Source organism: Centruroides sculpturatus, unplaced genomic scaffold (genome assembly GCF_000671375.1).
Source record: "Centruroides sculpturatus isolate CEXI.00-Female unplaced genomic scaffold, Cexi_2.0 scaffold340, whole genome shotgun sequence".
In the NCBI taxonomy this organism is placed as follows: domain Eukaryota; kingdom Metazoa; phylum Arthropoda; class Arachnida; order Scorpiones; family Buthidae; genus Centruroides; species Centruroides sculpturatus.
The window spans coordinates 293,708-312,448 of record NW_019384518.1 but is presented as its reverse complement, the minus strand read 5'-3'; the positions used below and the strand labels follow the sequence as shown (position 1 = coordinate 312,448).

The window sequence follows — 18,741 nt, the reverse complement described above, 5'->3', positions numbered from 1 at the left end:
TTTAAAATGTTAACATGAATGAATTTTAAACATTAAAATATGAAATGTTACATTAATTTTAATATTTTATAAATGTTAAGTGACATTTTCATTTTTTTATCAAAATATCCAGTATATAAAGTCTTCCCTCCAAAAGTGAGGTTTTTTCTTGGTTACTAGGAAGGCTTTTGAGGTCATAATTTTTGAGATGACAACTTCAAATTGAAGGATAAAGAATGTGAATGTCCTTTCTGGACAACAGATTGGCTTATTGTTATAATAATGCAGGTAAATGTATTTCATTTGGAATTACATTACCCAAAGTTCAGTTTTTAAGGAGACAATGTTCTAATCATACAAATAAGTTTTCAAAAATAAGTCTGGATAGTTGTTTTTGTTCTTAACATTTTACATGGAAGTCACATAGTTTCCGTAATTAAGCTCAATTTATGGTGTACTTATAAAAATGTCCAGCATAGTAATTTGACAAAAAAATAATTTGGAATTTTATAATTGCTGGATACAATTTTATTTGTTTTATTAAATATTTAACATAACAATATTCTTGGAATTGACAGTATGTAAATGAATCAGGTAATTATTTTACGTAACAAAATATTTCTTAATTATTTAACCTAAATTTAAAAATTTTTCATTTCAACTAATGAATTTTTTGTAATAATATTTCTATAAATAAATTTGTAAAAAGTGATAAAAATGGAAGTTTAGAGCTCTGTTTTCTTTATTGAAGGAGAAAAATTAATTTTATATTTCATAAAAAATAAAATAATACATGATTTGTTAATGTTTAATTATTTTATTGAAAAAATAGTATGAAAATTAAACTTATTTTGTAATAAAAGACTTGAAAAGTAGGTTAAGGATTTCCTCATTATATTGCTTAAAGAATATTGCAAATATAATTTGCTGTGTTTAAATGAAAGTATTATTAATTTTTTTATTATTAATTAAAAAAGTTAAGTTATTTGAGGCGTAAAAACTGAAAATGTAAAATAGGATATAGTTATTGTGACAATGAATAGGGAAGAAATATTTTGTTCTTTTTGCGAGTAAATTTATTTTTAGATTGTACAGATTGTATCTAGTTCTTTTAAGAAATTCAGAACTGGTTCACTTTCTAAATTAAAAACTAGATCAAGAAAAATGCATCAGTTTCAAGAATAACCTGTTTGTTCATAATGAACTTTTGATATTTTTTCTTTGTAAGAAATAAAAAATTTACCGAATAATTTTTATTTAATAATTGCATCAGTTTAATGGTTGTTTCTGTGACAAAATTGAAAATAAATTTTAGTATTAAAGATGAAAAAATTTATGAACAGTTAGTGAAAAGAAATTTTTGATCATTAAAATCATAATTCTGCCCATTTACAGAAAGATAAAATATATATATATATATGTGTGTGTGTGTATGTTAATAAGAATATGAAAAATCAATAAAATATTTTAGTGAATTTTATAAATAATCATTTTCTTATTTGAAAGTTCATTTGTTCATTTTGCTTTGAAACTTTCTATCTGTTTTTGTTTTAATTCTTATTTTAATTTCTGTGTTAAAGTTTTTCCTTTAACTAGAACAGAAATGGCATTGTTTGCACAAAATATGCTTATTTATCTTTTAAAAAATGATGCATTTAAGCTTTCAGAGATCCAAAATTATATTTAAAAGAAAAAATCTGATCATTAAATAAATAAATAAATAAATATACAGTATATATAATAAAAATGCTAACATTACAAATATTAAGTATTATTACTAATAATATTTATAACAAAAAATAAATGAAATCAAGCAATATGATATGTGAGTAGTAGTGGTTTGAGTAGCAATAATCACAAAATTAAGATTACAAATAATTTTTAAAATAAAAAATTTGTCAAATAACATGAGAATTTGAAATAAGAAGTTAAAGTTTTATTATTAATACTGGAATTAATTATTTTCTTGAAGTGAGCAGATTGATATTAGAGTACATGACAATTTGAAATAATATAATACTGAAATTATTTTGAAAAGGTTTTTATTTTACTTTACATTAATACAAATTTGTAATCTTAATTTAATTTACTCGACAAATTTTTATTACTTGTGAACTGAAAAATTAATTTTGTGATTAGTGCTACTCAAACCACTACTTATGTGCCAGGCATATTCTTGTGTGTCAACAAACACTTACTGTTTTTAAAACAATTATTCTTATTATTTCATAAAATCATTTATAATTTTGTGTGTTACTTAAATTATTTTTGTAATCATAAATTTTGAAATTGCAATTTTGTTGCTTGGTGTATGTTTTTTGTATATATCATTAATTAGCCAATAAAAGTAGCTCTCAACATACATCATCATAATAAAGAAAATCATAAAGTGTATATTTGTATATCTGACTTCAAACTTTTCTTACCTTTGTATATTTTTTAGTGAAGATGTTTTATAAATTATAAAACAACTCATTGTAAAGTGAACTGTATATGTAAAGCTGTGTTGATCTCATTGACTGACATGAAATGTTTAAATGAAATCAGATTTCTTATATTAAAAAAAAATAATGCAATTCAAATGTTTCATATATCGTTTATCATTTATGTAAATGTTTCATAATGCCCATTTTTTTTTATTAGTAATTGTCAATGTTTAGTATGGAAAAATGGAAATGTAATAGAAAACTGATGAAATTTGAAAAAATTGAGAAAGTTATTTAATTAAATGATTAAGCTACATAATTTTGGCAATAATGATAACTACTATAAAATTGTTACATGAAGATTATCTGCACCTGCCACAGTTTAGAAAGTGAAAATCATCACATTCATGGCACCTAGTGTCTTTGCTAGAGAAACAAAATTCAACTTTGTGAACATTGCTAGAGGTATCTATCAATGCTGTGTTGAATTATCTTATATGTGTTAATTTTTAGTGCATAATTATGTTTATCTTTGACATCTAGATCACATTGCTTTTCAATATCAGTGTTAAGAGTGTAGGTGGCAAGGATACCTGCGAACAGTAGTAAAATTACAAATTAATAACAAGTAAACCTTGTTTTTTTTTAAAGTATGTTAATGCTGTAAATGCAGATAAAATAAATATTTGTCATTTTAAAAGTATTTTCGGTGATGTGCAAACTTATCACATATTCTGAAGCACTAGTGTCAACAATTGCCGATAAAATGGGTCTCGTCATTCGTCGTTTTGAAAGTACTTTCAATGATTATAGTTTTGTCAAAATTGGCGTGTACGTGTTGGGTCATGTCCCTTGTGAGTCTATTATCAGAAGAAACCAAAATCTCAAAAAAGTAAAACGTTTTATATGCTATTTTCCAATTTTTTGAAATGTTTATTTTTCAGAAGACTTTAATTATTTGTTAATGTTTTAAAATATGCTATGCATTATTTTAAATTAATCTTCTTTTGTCTTAGTATTATTTATTTTTGATGAAAACTTTTTAATATTATTTACAGTTTTTTAATATTGTTTTCATAAATAATAACAATTATAAGTAACTATGTATAATAATTATAAATTTACAACAGATGCTTTTGCCTCACTTTATGATGCAAATGCATTTTACAGGAGTGGATTGTCCCTTAGTCTTATATCTAACTTAATTGTATTTGCTGTGGTTCTGTGACATATCAGTTACAATCAAATTACTGTAATTTTCTATATAACCTGCTTTCAAATTGACTTAACCTGCAAATTATCTGGATTTTTATGGGCAGGAAATTACAGCATTTCCCATTTCCTGGAACACTGAAGGAATAAGAATAGTTCTTACAGGTTGCTACCAATTTAATCATTTCATAAAAGTTGTAAAAATCATCAGTTTAAGTCAATTCACTTTTCAGAAGTGAACTAAAAGTGATATATTTATATTTTGATATCATATGAAAAGTAAAAACTACTCCATTTACGGATCATCGTGTGCTATTAGCAAGATATCAGCTATTTCAATGAATGTGCTTTATGAATGAATTTAACTTACAAAATGTTTGCTTTAATTTTTTTTGGAAAATGAGATTGTTTTAAACAATAATTAGGATATTAAAAATAATTTGATTTAAATTGATTAAATAAATAGTGAATTAAGTATGCTTGACAAAAATTTTGAAAGAACTATTGCAGTTATTGTAGCAATGTTGGTTAAATCATTAATATATTAATAAAAAGAAAAGAAAAATTGTGAGTTTAGGTGCTAGATAGAGAATTTCTTAAGTGAAACAAAATCTTATTTATCAATACAAAATACACAACTTAAAAAAATTAAGCAAAAACAAGACCATGTCTTCATATAACAAAAATAATGTGTCAGTTAATCCTTTCCAATTAATCCAATTAACCTTTCAGTTTTATCTCTGGCTGCGAGAAGTCATCCATCAACTCCAATGATATATTGTTTGTTTACTTATTGTTGCGAATTTTCTATAGAAGACTGCTTGTTTATAGCACTATAACTATCTGATAAGATTTCCTGCATTATTGCTAACTATACCCATATGGATTATAAATTACATACATTTGCTACATTTTCCTTACATTTCCTCAGGTAATGTCAAGTGCTTAGAGTAGTATGTCATATAATTCAGAAAATAATTCCACTAATAACCATATTCATCAACATTTTAAATCACGAGTTTTGTAATCTGGGATTTTAACCCGTTTTTGACCATGTGTATCTTATAAATGATGTCTCTTAGGTCTTACAAAATAATACACTTGTACTTTCTAACGTAAGATTGAATCGTGATTTTTCTATCTCAAAATGAAATGAAATTATCATTTATGCCAAACAACTAGCAGATTAAATCAGGTTACTTTACTGCTATTATTTTTAATTAAATTCAAAATAATTTGGTGTTAGAGGTAGGTGTTAGGTGCCATCTCTTATTAAGTTTAATAATTATAATAATTAAATGAATATTTAATAAATAATTAAGAATGTTCTGGAAGAAACAAATCTTCCCAGAGAGGGACTTGAACAATCAACTCCTGCTTACCATGTGGATGCATTGCCAGTTGCCGATAAGAGGGATTTGCAGGCTTGAGTCCCACTCCAGGCTGATTCTTTTTTCCAAAATATTCTAAATTATTTATTAAATATTAATTTAATTATAATTATTAAATTTAATAAGAGATGGCACCTAATGCCTACCTCTAGCACCAAATTATTTAGAATTTAATTTAAAATAATAGCAGTAAAGTAACCCGATTTAATCCGATAGTTGTTTGGCATATACAGTGGAACCTCGGTTAACGAACTTAATCCGTTCCGCGACTCCGTTCGTTAACCGAATTGTTCGTTAACTGAAGCAATTCTTCCCATAGAAATTAATGTAAATGCAATTAATCCGTTCTAGTCTCCGAAATTTTTGTGATTTTATTTGTAATATACAGTAATTTTCTTTGATGAAAATGTAAGAAAACGTAGTATATATCATTACAGCAACAAACATGTAAACTTCATTTAATAAACTAGCACTGTACATATCTTCGTTTGTTGTAGTTGGTGGCAGAAAAGTGGCATATACGAACCTTAATGCTTAGAAGGGGAATCCCCTCCAAAAAATAACGGGTAGCACTTCATTGGAAGATTCTTCGAGTCGAAGTCTCTTTCGGTAAAAAACCCACCAGTGGCTAAGTCGTCTTCGTACCTTGAACACGGGGAGTTCGTTCGTGGGTTCGCACCTCGCTCAGACAGGCTGGCCACGTAGAGTTTTCCGGGTTTTCTCCACGTCTGTAATGCCTAAATAGGGGCCAGTTTCCCTTAAAAACACCTCCCAGAAGACATTCTCCTAGGCATATCGCCCAAGTGTTGCGTTGCCATAAGTTAACAAACAAACAAACCCTTTCTGTAAGGAACAAGAAATTGATCTAAAGTTGATTGTCTTGCTATTTTAATCAAAATTTTTCTCAAATGCGATAGCGCGTTGTCGTTTTCTATTGCCACTATGACTTTTTTCTTTCTTGGATGCCATATTGATTAAATATATAAATCACAAAACTGAAAAAAGAAGTATAGCACAAACACTCGGAAAAGCAATGCTTAACTCGCGCATGCCTAACACCAACTAAAATTTGACACAAAATACCGTTACGTTCGTTATCCGAGACAAAATTTTTGCAAAATAAAAGTTCGTTAACCGATTTGGTCGTTAACCGGGGTTCCACTGTACTAAAATAGCAGGCACTTTGGGATGTTTATATAAGATTATTATATTTAAATGACACTTTATTTTTCCATCACAATGACAAACTGAATTCTTATTATCAGCAATAACACTGTGCAGATAATCATTACTCTTTATATTGATAAGTATTTATTGCATACTTGTAATCTTGCTTTTTTTTATTTTGAATGTCAACTACCAGCACTTAAACATATTTTTATAGCTCAAACTGCCAAAAATGTTATTGTTATTAATTTACCAATACTACACTTACACTTAAAACGAATCTATTACCGGCATGTATCTTATAAAAAAATTATCCCGCAAACATTTTCGAACTTTATGAACTTCTTCTTCGGGTGGAAATGGAATACTTGTGAAAAAATCAAACAGATTTCAAATCAAAAAGTTTGCCAAATTCCGCTCCAACGGATATGCACCATTGTGCGCATGTGTCAATTACTATGGATACTTGTCCAGGAGAAGTTGTCAGGCTGGTGATAGGTTGAGCTCTTCTTTTTGATTGATGCATGTATTTTTATGGCTCATTTTATAAATAGCCATAGCTTCTAACCATTTTATTTGCTCAGGGTGGGGAGTGGTTGCGATGATTTTAGCTTTGTCGAGCTCTGCCTCTATGTCCTGGTCTGTTGCATAAATACTTAGGGCCATAGTGATCCTTCCATGTTGTAGATCAGCTTGGTGTTCTTTTAATCTGGTCTTTAACGAGCGCTTAGTAGAACCAATATAGACAAGATCTTTTTGCCATCTGTTATCCACTAGAGGGATAGAATATACGCCATACATTCTATATAGATCTGGGTGGTCTTTCAAGTTTTTTAGGATGTCTGCTATGGTGGGGCCTCTTCTATAGATTATTTGTATTTGTTGTTTCTTGGCTATTTCTCCATATATTCCTTTAACATATGGGTTGAAGGTGACAGCGAGTCTTGTTTGTTCTTTCTGGTTGTTGGTATCCTTTGTCTGTGCTGTGGATGTGCCCCTTTGATGATGTTGCCTGATTATACTAGTTTTTAAGAAAGGATTTGTGGGACGATTTTTTATAAGATACACACCAGTCATAAGTTCGTTTTAAGTGTAAGTGTAGTATACTTCCGGTGTCGCTAAAGGGTTGAACAGTATTGCAATTTACCAATATTTAACAATTCCTTTATTTCTTTGTTGTAAATAATCTGATCAACATTTTCTTTTCAACTTGTGAGTTGCAATAACAGACTATACTATGTGGCTTGTCATTCGTGTCCAAACTTTCACTCTATTTTCTAACTTAAAAACAATGCAGTACTTACATCTACATTATGTTTGCCATGAAAAGTCAATAACCCAAAGTGATTTTCAACAGCAGGCTTATTCTTGTGCTTTAAAAACTAATTGCTTGCTATTTTACTCACCTTGACATAGTTACAAACAGCTCAGACATTTTGACTGTTATGTTCTCCAATGTGTGCTGTACATTATACTATAGAACTTAATTATACTATCTGATAAATTGAAGCTGAAGATAAACAAACATGACAGAGATAGTGTGTTCCTGTAACATGTGACCTATGCTAAATAGATGCAAAGAGAATTTATTTTTCTTTCATTGTTTCTCTTCGATAGACAAGCAAAACTGCTATATCATTGAAATTATTATTATTCTTGGAGTAAAACACATTATCATCAGATCAAAAGATTGTTGCTCGGCCTAATTACTGTAATTTAAGGCTGAGGAAAATGAGTTTATTGGACAAATTTTAAGTTAAAGGGCATTTATTATTATTATTATGTTTTGTAAATTATACTCGGTTCACACCGGTGGCTGTGTACTATGCCTGACCAAAGTCAAGGCATAGCAACCTAAACAAAACTAAAATTAAAGAAGTGTGTCCGTATTCAGGAATTTCTTAACAATGTGGCATGTATTCAATATAGTGGCCTTCTGTAGTGTGATGTATGTATTTCTACTCAATTGTAATGTTCCCAGGCTTTTGTGTAATGTGTGTGGTATCACNGTATTAATTTTTTTCATTTAAAATGTTCCTTTTTTTTTTCAAGAATGACATTGCTTGTTTGTAAACTTACATATGCTTAGTTTTATTTTTAATTGAAATTCAGTTTTTAAAATGTTAACATGAATGAATTTTAAACATTAAAATATGAAATGTTACATTAATTTTAATATTTTATAAATGTTAAGTGACATTTTCATTTTTTTATCAAAATATCCAGTATATAAAGTCTTCCCTCCAAAAGTGAGGTTTTTTCTTGGTTACTAGGAAGGCTTTTGAGGTCATAATTTTTGAGATGACAACTTCAAATTGAAGGATAAAGAATGTGAATGTCCTTTCTGGACAACAGATTGGCTTATTGTTATAATAATGCAGGTAAATGTATTTCATTTGGAATTACATTACCCAAAGTTCAGTTTTTAAGGAGACAATGTTCTAATCATACAAATAAGTTTTCAAAAATAAGTCTGGATAGTTGTTTTTGTTCTTAACATTTTACATGGAAGTCACATAGTTTCCGTAATTAAGCTCAATTTATGGTGTACTTATAAAAATGTCCAGCATAGTAATTTGACAAAAAAATAATTTGGAATTTTATAATTGCTGGATACAATTTTATTTGTTTTATTAAATATTTAACATAACAATATTCTTGGAATTGACAGTATGTAAATGAATCAGGTAATTATTTTACGTAACAAAATATTTCTTAATTATTTAACCTAAATTTAAAAATTTTTCATTTCAACTAATGAATTTTTTGTAATAATATTTCTATAAATAAATTTGTAAAAAGTGATAAAAATGGAAGTTTAGAGCTCTGTTTTCTTTATTGAAGGAGAAAAATTAATTTTATATTTCATAAAAAATAAAATAATACATGATTTGTTAATGTTTAATTATTTTATTGAAAAAATAGTATGAAAATTAAACTTATTTTGTAATAAAAGACTTGAAAAGTAGGTTAAGGATTTCCTCATTATATTGCTTAAAGAATATTGCAAATATAATTTGCTGTGTTTAAATGAAAGTATTATTAATTTTTTTATTATTAATTAAAAAAGTTAAGTTATTTGAGGCGTAAAAACTGAAAATGTAAAATAGGATATAGTTATTGTGACAATGAATAGGGAAGAAATATTTTGTTCTTTTTGCGAGTAAATTTATTTTTAGATTGTACAGATTGTATCTAGTTCTTTTAAGAAATTCAGAACTGGTTCACTTTCTAAATTAAAAACTAGATCAAGAAAAATGCATCAGTTTCAAGAATAACCTGTTTGTTCATAATGAACTTTTGATATTTTTTCTTTGTAAGAAATAAAAAATTTACCGAATAATTTTTATTTAATAATTGCATCAGTTTAATGGTTGTTTCTGTGACAAAATTGAAAATAAATTTTAGTATTAAAGATGAAAAAATTTATGAACAGTTAGTGAAAAGAAATTTTTGATCATTAAAATCATAATTCTGCCCATTTACAGAAAGATAAAATATATATATATATATGTGTGTGTGTGTATGTTAATAAGAATATGAAAAATCAATAAAATATTTTAGTGAATTTTATAAATAATCATTTTCTTATTTGAAAGTTCATTTGTTCATTTTGCTTTGAAACTTTCTATCTGTTTTTGTTTTAATTCTTATTTTAATTTCTGTGTTAAAGTTTTTCCTTTAACTAGAACAGAAATGGCATTGTTTGCACAAAATATGCTTATTTATCTTTTAAAAAATGATGCATTTAAGCTTTCAGAGATCCAAAATTATATTTAAAAGAAAAAATCTGATCATTAAATAAATAAATAAATAAATATACAGTATATATAATAAAAATGCTAACATTACAAATATTAAGTATTATTACTAATAATATTTATAACAAAAAATAAATGAAATCAAGCAATATGATATGTGAGTAGTAGTGGTTTGAGTAGCAATAATCACAAAATTAAGATTACAAATAATTTTTAAAATAAAAAATTTGTCAAATAACATGAGAATTTGAAATAAGAAGTTAAAGTTTTATTATTAATACTGGAATTAATTATTTTCTTGAAGTGAGCAGATTGATATTAGAGTACATGACAATTTGAAATAATATAATACTGAAATTATTTTGAAAAGGTTTTTATTTTACTTTACATTAATACAAATTTGTAATCTTAATTTAATTTACTCGACAAATTTTTATTACTTGTGAACTGAAAAATTAATTTTGTGATTAGTGCTACTCAAACCACTACTTATGTGCCAGGCATATTCTTGTGTGTCAACAAACACTTACTGTTTTTAAAACAATTATTCTTATTATTTCATAAAATCATTTATAATTTTGTGTGTTACTTAAATTATTTTTGTAATCATAAATTTTGAAATTGCAATTTTGTTGCTTGGTGTATGTTTTTTGTATATATCATTAATTAGCCAATAAAAGTAGCTCTCAACATACATCATCATAATAAAGAAAATCATAAAGTGTATATTTGTATATCTGACTTCAAACTTTTCTTACCTTTGTATATTTTTTAGTGAAGATGTTTTATAAATTATAAAACAACTCATTGTAAAGTGAACTGTATATGTAAAGCTGTGTTGATCTCATTGACTGACATGAAATGTTTAAATGAAATCAGATTTCTTATATTAAAAAAAAATAATGCAATTCAAATGTTTCATATATCGTTTATCATTTATGTAAATGTTTCATAATGCCCATTTTTTTTTATTAGTAATTGTCAATGTTTAGTATGGAAAAATGGAAATGTAATAGAAAACTGATGAAATTTGAAAAAATTGAGAAAGTTATTTAATTAAATGATTAAGCTACATAATTTTGGCAATAATGATAACTACTATAAAATTGTTACATGAAGATTATCTGCACCTGCCACAGTTTAGAAAGTGAAAATCATCACATTCATGGCACCTAGTGTCTTTGCTAGAGAAACAAAATTCAACTTTGTGAACATTGCTAGAGGTATCTATCAATGCTGTGTTGAATTATCTTATATGTGTTAATTTTTAGTGCATAATTATGTTTATCTTTGACATCTAGATCACATTGCTTTTCAATATCAGTGTTAAGAGTGTAGGTGGCAAGGATACCTGCGAACAGTAGTAAAATTACAAATTAATAACAAGTAAACCTTGTTTTTTTTTAAAGTATGTTAATGCTGTAAATGCAGATAAAATAAATATTTGTCATTTTAAAAGTATTTTCGGTGATGTGCAAACTTATCACATATTCTGAAGCACTAGTGTCAACAATTGCCGATAAAATGGGTCTCGTCATTCGTCGTTTTGAAAGTACTTTCAATGATTATAGTTTTGTCAAAATTGGCGTGTACGTGTTGGGTCATGTCCCTTGTGAGTCTATTATCAGAAGAAACCAAAATCTCAAAAAAGTAAAACGTTTTATATGCTATTTTCCAATTTTTTGAAATGTTTATTTTTCAGAAGACTTTAATTATTTGTTAATGTTTTAAAATATGCTATGCATTATTTTAAATTAATCTTCTTTTGTCTTAGTATTATTTATTTTTTGATGAAAACTTTTTAATATTATTTACAGTTTTTTAATATTATTGCTTAAAGAATATTGCAAATATAATTTGCTGTGTTTAAATGAAAGTACTATTAATTTTTTTTATTATTAATTAAAAAAGTTAAGTTATTTGAGGCGTAAAAACTGAAAATGTAAAATAGGATATAGTTATTGTGACAATGAATAGGGAAGAAATATTTTGTTCTTTTTGCGAGTAAATTTATTTTTAGATTGTACAGATTGTATCTAGTTCTTTTAAGAAATTCAGAACTGGTTCACTTTCTAAATTAAAAACTAGATCAAGAAAAATGCATCAGTTTCAAGAATAACCTGTTTGTTCATAATGAACTTTTGATATTTTTTCTTTGTAAGAAATAAAAAATTTACCGAATAATTTTTATTTAATAATTGCATCAGTTTAATGGTTGTTTCTGTGACAAAATTGAAAATAAATTTTAGTATTAAAGATGAAAAAATTTATGAACAGTTAGTGAAAAGAAATTTTTGATCATTAAAATCATAATTCTGCCCATTTACAGAAAGATAAAATATATATATATATGTGTGTGTGTGTATGTTAATAAGAATATGAAAAATCAATAAAATATTTTAGTGAATTTTATAAATAATCATTTTCTTATTTGAAAGTTCATTTGTTCATTTTGCTTTGAAACTTTCTATCTGTTTTTGTTTTAATTCTTATTTTAATTTCTGTGTTAAAGTTTTTCCTTTAACTAGAACAGAAATGGCATTGTTTGCACAAAATATGCTTATTTATCTTTTAAAAAATGATGCATTTAAGCTTTCAGAGATCCAAAATTATATTTAAAAGAAAAAATCTGATCATTAAATAAATAAATAAATAAATATACAGTATATATAATAAAAATGCTAACATTACAAATATTAAGTATTATTACTAATAATATTTATAACAAAAAATAAATGAAATCAAGCAATATGATATGTGAGTAGTAGTGGTTTGAGTAGCAATAATCACAAAATTAAGATTACAAATAATTTTTAAAATAAAAAATTTGTCAAATAACATGAGAATTTGAAATAAGAAGTTAAAGTTTTATTATTAATACTGGAATTAATTATTTTCTTGAAGTGAGCAGATTGATATTAGAGTACATGACAATTTGAAATAATATAATACTGAAATTATTTTGAAAAGGTTTTTATTTTACTTTACATTAATACAAATTTGTAATCTTAATTTAATTTACTCGACAAATTTTTATTACTTGTGAACTGAAAAATTAATTTTGTGATTAGTGCTACTCAAACCACTACTTATGTGCCAGGCATATTCTTGTGTGTCAACAAACACTTACTGTTTTTAAAACAATTATTCTTATTATTTCATAAAATCATTTATAATTTTGTGTGTTACTTAAATTATTTTTGTAATCATAAATTTTGAAATTGCAATTTTGTTGCTTGGTGTATGTTTTTTGTATATATCATTAATTAGCCAATAAAAGTAGCTCTCAACATACATCATCATAATAAAGAAAATCATAAAGTGTATATTTGTATATCTGACTTCAAACTTTTCTTACCTTTGTATATTTTTTAGTGAAGATGTTTTATAAATTATAAAACAACTCATTGTAAAGTGAACTGTATATGTAAAGCTGTGTTGATCTCATTGACTGACATGAAATGTTTAAATGAAATCAGATTTCTTATATTAAAAAAAAATAATGCAATTCAAATGTTTCATATATCGTTTATCATTTATGTAAATGTTTCATAATGCCCATTTTTTTTTATTAGTAATTGTCAATGTTTAGTATGGAAAAATGGAAATGTAATAGAAAACTGATGAAATTTGAAAAAATTGAGAAAGTTATTTAATTAAATGATTAAACTACATAATTTTGGCAATAATGATAACTACTATAAAATTGTTACATGAAGATTATCTGCACCTGCCACAGTTTAGAAAGTGAAAATCATCACATTCATGGCACCTAGTGTCTTTGCTAGAGAAACAAAATTCAACTTTGTGAACATTGCTAGAGGTATCTATCAATGCTGTGTTGAATTATCTTATATGTGTTAATTTTTAGTGCATAATTATGTTTATCTTTGACATCTAGATCACATTGCTTTTCAATATCAGTGTTAAGAGTGTAGGTGGCAAGGATACCTGCGAACAGTAGTAAAATTACAAATTAATAACAAGTAAACCTTGTTTTTTTTTAAAGTATGTTAATGCTGTAAATGCAGATAAAATAAATATTTGTCATTTTAAAAGTATTTTCGGTGATGTGCAAACTTATCACATATTCTGAAGCACTAGTGTCAACAATTGCCGATAAAATGGGTCTCGTCATTCGTCGTTTTGAAAGTACTTTCAATGATTATAGTTTTGTCAAAATTGGCGTGTACGTGTTGGGTCATGTCCCTTGTGAGTCTATTATCAGAAGAAACCAAAATCTCAAAAAAGTAAAACGTTTTATATGCTATTTTCCAATTTTTTGAAATGTTTATTTTTCAGAAGACTTTAATTATTTGTTAATGTTTTAAAATATGCTATGCATTATTTTAAATTAATCTTCTTTTGTCTTAGTATTATTTATTTTTGATGAAAACTTTTTAATATTATTTACAGTTTTTTAATATTGTTTTCATAAATAATAACAATTATAAGTAACTATGTATAATAATTATAAATTTACAACAGATGCTTTTGCCTCACTTTATGATGCAAATGCATTTTACAGGAGTGGATTGTCCCTTAGTCTTATATCTAACTTAATTGTATTTGCTGTGGTTCTGTGACATATCAGTTACAATCAAATTACTGTAATTTTCTATATAACCTGCTTTCAAATTGACTTAACCTGCAAATTATCTGGATTTTTATGGGCAGGAAATTACAGCATTTCCCATTTCCTGGAACACTGAAGGAATAAGAATAGTTCTTACAGGTTGCTACCAATTTAATCATTTCATAAAAGTTGTAAAAATCATCAGTTTAAGTCAATTCACTTTTCAGAAGTGAACTAAAAGTGATATATTTATATTTTGATATCATATGAAAAGTAAAAACTACTCCATTTACGGATCATCGTGTGCTATTAGCAAGATATCAGCTATTTCAATGAATGTGCTTTATGAATGAATTTAACTTACAAAATGTTTGCTTTAATTTTTTTTGGAAAATGAGATTGTTTTAAACAATAATTAGGATATTAAAAATAATTTGATTTAAATTGATTAAATAAATAGTGAATTAAGTATGCTTGACAAAAATTTTGAAAGAACTATTGCAGTTATTGTAGCAATGTTGGTTAAATCATTAATATATTAATAAAAAGAAAAGAAAAATTGTGAGTTTAGGTGCTAGATAGAGAATTTCTTAAGTGAAACAAAATCTTATTTATCAATACAAAATACACAACTTAAAAAAATTAAGCAAAAACAAGACCATGTCTTCATATAACAAAAATAATGTGTCAGTTAATCCTTTCCAATTAATCCAATTAACCTTTCAGTTTTATCTCTGGCTGCGAGAAGTCATCCATCAACTCCAATGATATATTGTTTGTTTACTTATTGTTGCGAATTTTCTATAGAAGACTGCTTGTTTATAGCACTATAACTATCTGATAAGATTTCCTGCATTATTGCTAACTATACCCATATGGATTATAAATTACATACATTTGCTACATTTTCCTTACATTTCCTCAGGTAATGTCAAGTGCTTAGAGTAGTATGTCATATAATTCAGAAAATAATTCCACTAATAACCATATTCATCAACATTTTAAATCACGAGTTTTGTAATCTGGGATTTTAACCCGTTTTTGACCATGTGTATCTTATAAATGATGTCTCTTAGGTCTTACAAAATAATACACTTGTACTTTCTAACGTAAGATTGAATCGTGATTTTTCTATCTCAAAATGAAATGAAATTATCATTTATGCCAAACAACTAGCAGATTAAATCAGGTTACTTTACTGCTATTATTTTTAATTAAATTCAAAATAATTTGGTGTTAGAGGTAGGTGTTAGGTGCCATCTCTTATTAAGTTTAATAATTATAATAATTAAATGAATATTTAATAAATAATTAAGAATGTTCTGGAAGAAACAAATCTTCCCAGAGAGGGACTTGAACAATCAACTCCTGCTTACCATGTGGATGCATTGCCAGTTGCCGATAAGAGGGATTTGCAGGCTTGAGTCCCACTCCAGGCTGATTCTTTTTTCCAAAATATTCTAAATTATTTATTAAATATTAATTTAATTATAGCATAACTGGCATAATTATGGTTGCTACCCACAAGTATGCATTGCCAGTTATGGGTAGTGTAACTGGCAACACATCCATATGGCAAGTGGGATTTGTGGATTCGAGTCCCGCTCTCGGACAATCCTTTTTTTTCATAATATTCTAAATTAACTTTATAATTAATTTAAATTAAATTAAATTAATTAATTTAAATTAAATTAAATTAAATTAATTTAATAAACATTAATTTAATTATAATTATTAAATTTAATACGAGATGGTGTTTAATACCTCCCTCTAGTGAAAAATTATTTAGAAATTAATAAAATATAATTGTGAAAAGTAGCCCGATGTAATTTGGTGGTTGTTTGGCTTTATAAATTTATCAGGTTTCATGATGATTGTTTATGTAAATTATTATTATATTTTTTGGAACAGAGAATTTTGTGTGTTCATTGTTTGGCTTGTTCTTTGATTTCTGGATATAACGATGGATCTATATTTCATCTTTGGTTGTAAACAAGTACACAGTCTTTTGGATTACGACAAAAACACCCCAAAAGGTTGCGGTTGCAAGAAACAATTACACGATTCATTTCTTTCACATGAGCAAACAGCACTCATCTTGTCTGTTTTTCATTCCCAATTCTCTGTCAGAATTTTATGCATACTGACATTTAATATGCTTACTATGTCTGCTGTCTCAGACACTTTTATTTGACAATCATCAAATACTATACAATGAACTTTTTTAAACATATTTGGAATAGTAGCTGTGTTTGGACATCTACTTCACTGTTTTTCAGTTATCTCACATGACCATGCTTATATTCTGTAACCCAGTTCTTAATTGTTGAAAACAAAGAAGGAGATACCAAAAGTGTCATATCTAACTCTGCTTTCATTTTAGTGGTGTTAATCCTTTCAAATGAAAGTACTTTATTACTGTAACAATTGTGTTTTTTGAAGGCATGGAAAATACCTAATGTGTGTTACATAAATCAAAAACAAGGGTCTGTCGGTGCTAGGTCTGGACTTTTAAACAGGCAAAAAATTTATGAACGAATATGTTAATGTATAAAAAGTCTAAAACAATTACTTTATTATATGTAAAAAAGGAGAAAAATTCTATTTATTAGTCTTTGACTGACTACATACAATATAAAGTAAGTTAGAATATTCAAATAGAAAAGGATGCTTTATCTAATCAAATACCAAAAGCAAAGTATATACAAAAACTTTTCTGACACTTGGGAAACTTAAAATTAACTTAGAATAATTTTAAACTATCTCCACAAGAACTGACAAGAAATATGAAACTGGACTATATTTAGGATATTCAGAAGAATCTTAGTTAACTCATATAACCATCACCAAGAAGAAACTTCTAATCTGCCATCCAGTTTGAAAGCTTTTTTTCTTAACCTCACTTGATCCTTCACCTCACCTTGTCAATTTACAGTTCTTCTCCCTTACAGTACTGGGATAGTGATGTTACATTATTATATCCACTTGATCCTATTTACATACTTATAGTTAACAGTTATTTATTTCTAGCAATCTTCTTTACATGTCATGTCATCACCCTCACATTATTTTCTTTTTGAATTTTCGGAGACAGTTTGTGGTGGGAGTTCATTCTTTTAACTTCCCTTCAGAAGTCTCTCCCCCAAGATGTCATTTCCAGGTTGATGATGTATTTGATTTACCCTCAGCTGTCGTCTGAGTAAGGTGAGTATTGTTTTTTAGTTTTAGAATTTTGCTCGAGTGAGGTGAGGTGGTCTATTCTTAATGAAATAAAATTTCCCAAAAATAAATAGAAAAAACAAACTAAAAGTAATCCCCAAACAAAATAAAATGGGTTGGAATTGACTCCTTACATTACTGCTTGCAACTCAGTTTTGACAAACTCAAACAATTCATAATGAACAGAATATCGTTATACTGTTATATTTGACATTGGAATGAATGATAGTAGTAAACAATAATAAAAATTTTGTTACATTAGCACCATAAGTTGGTTAGACCATGGACTTCTTGATTGATCTTTGTAAGAAGGCTTGAAAAACATAACATGAACAGTTATGTTTCGTTCAATGGGATCCTAATACTTCATATGACATTTTGAGTCTTCAGCTCTAGCATAGAGTGGATGAGTTTCTTCAAATGTTTGATATTAAACTTCTGTAATATACTGCTGTAGTTGATGTTTATTTTTAGACTTTATCTGTGGTTTTTCTATTCAAAATATGTCACCAGTTCTCAGTAAAGTTGAGATCAGGATTGTCATCAGGCATGGTGATATATTTTGGTTTGGTTTACAGTGGGTGATCGGTTAACGAACAGATCAGATAACGAACAAATCGGATAATGAACACTTTTGCGAAAGATTTTTATGTTCGGATCGGATAATGAACACCCCACAGAACAAACACAAGAAGAAGCGACGTAAAATAATGAATACCGATTGGTCTTCCCTTGTCTTCGGGCAACAATTCGAAACTTTTCGGAGGTATGGGAGACATCGACATCGACGCTCAAGCCGGTATATACCGATCGGATAGTATTCCTTCGAACTTTGAAACTTTCTCTTGTAATGCCAGCCTTTTATTTTTCTGACAAAACAATTCTTTTATGTATTCGCGAGACTGTCGGGTAGGCACTTGTTAAGTTTTGCGTCTGTTTTTCTTTTCGAAAGGTGAGAGTATAATAGCAAAGGTAGAGAGTGGGCAGAAGATGCCTAATGTTGCTGGGCA

At 27.1% G+C, this 18,741-nt stretch overlaps 1 protein-coding gene across 3 annotated transcripts in view; it reads left to right on the top strand.

Annotated features, from left to right (window-relative positions):
- Positions 1-18,741, top strand: part of LOC111622648 (basic leucine zipper and W2 domain-containing protein 2-like) — an 80,201-nt gene that overhangs the window by 18,655 nt on the left and 42,805 nt on the right. The gene's annotated exons all lie outside the window — the stretch shown is intronic.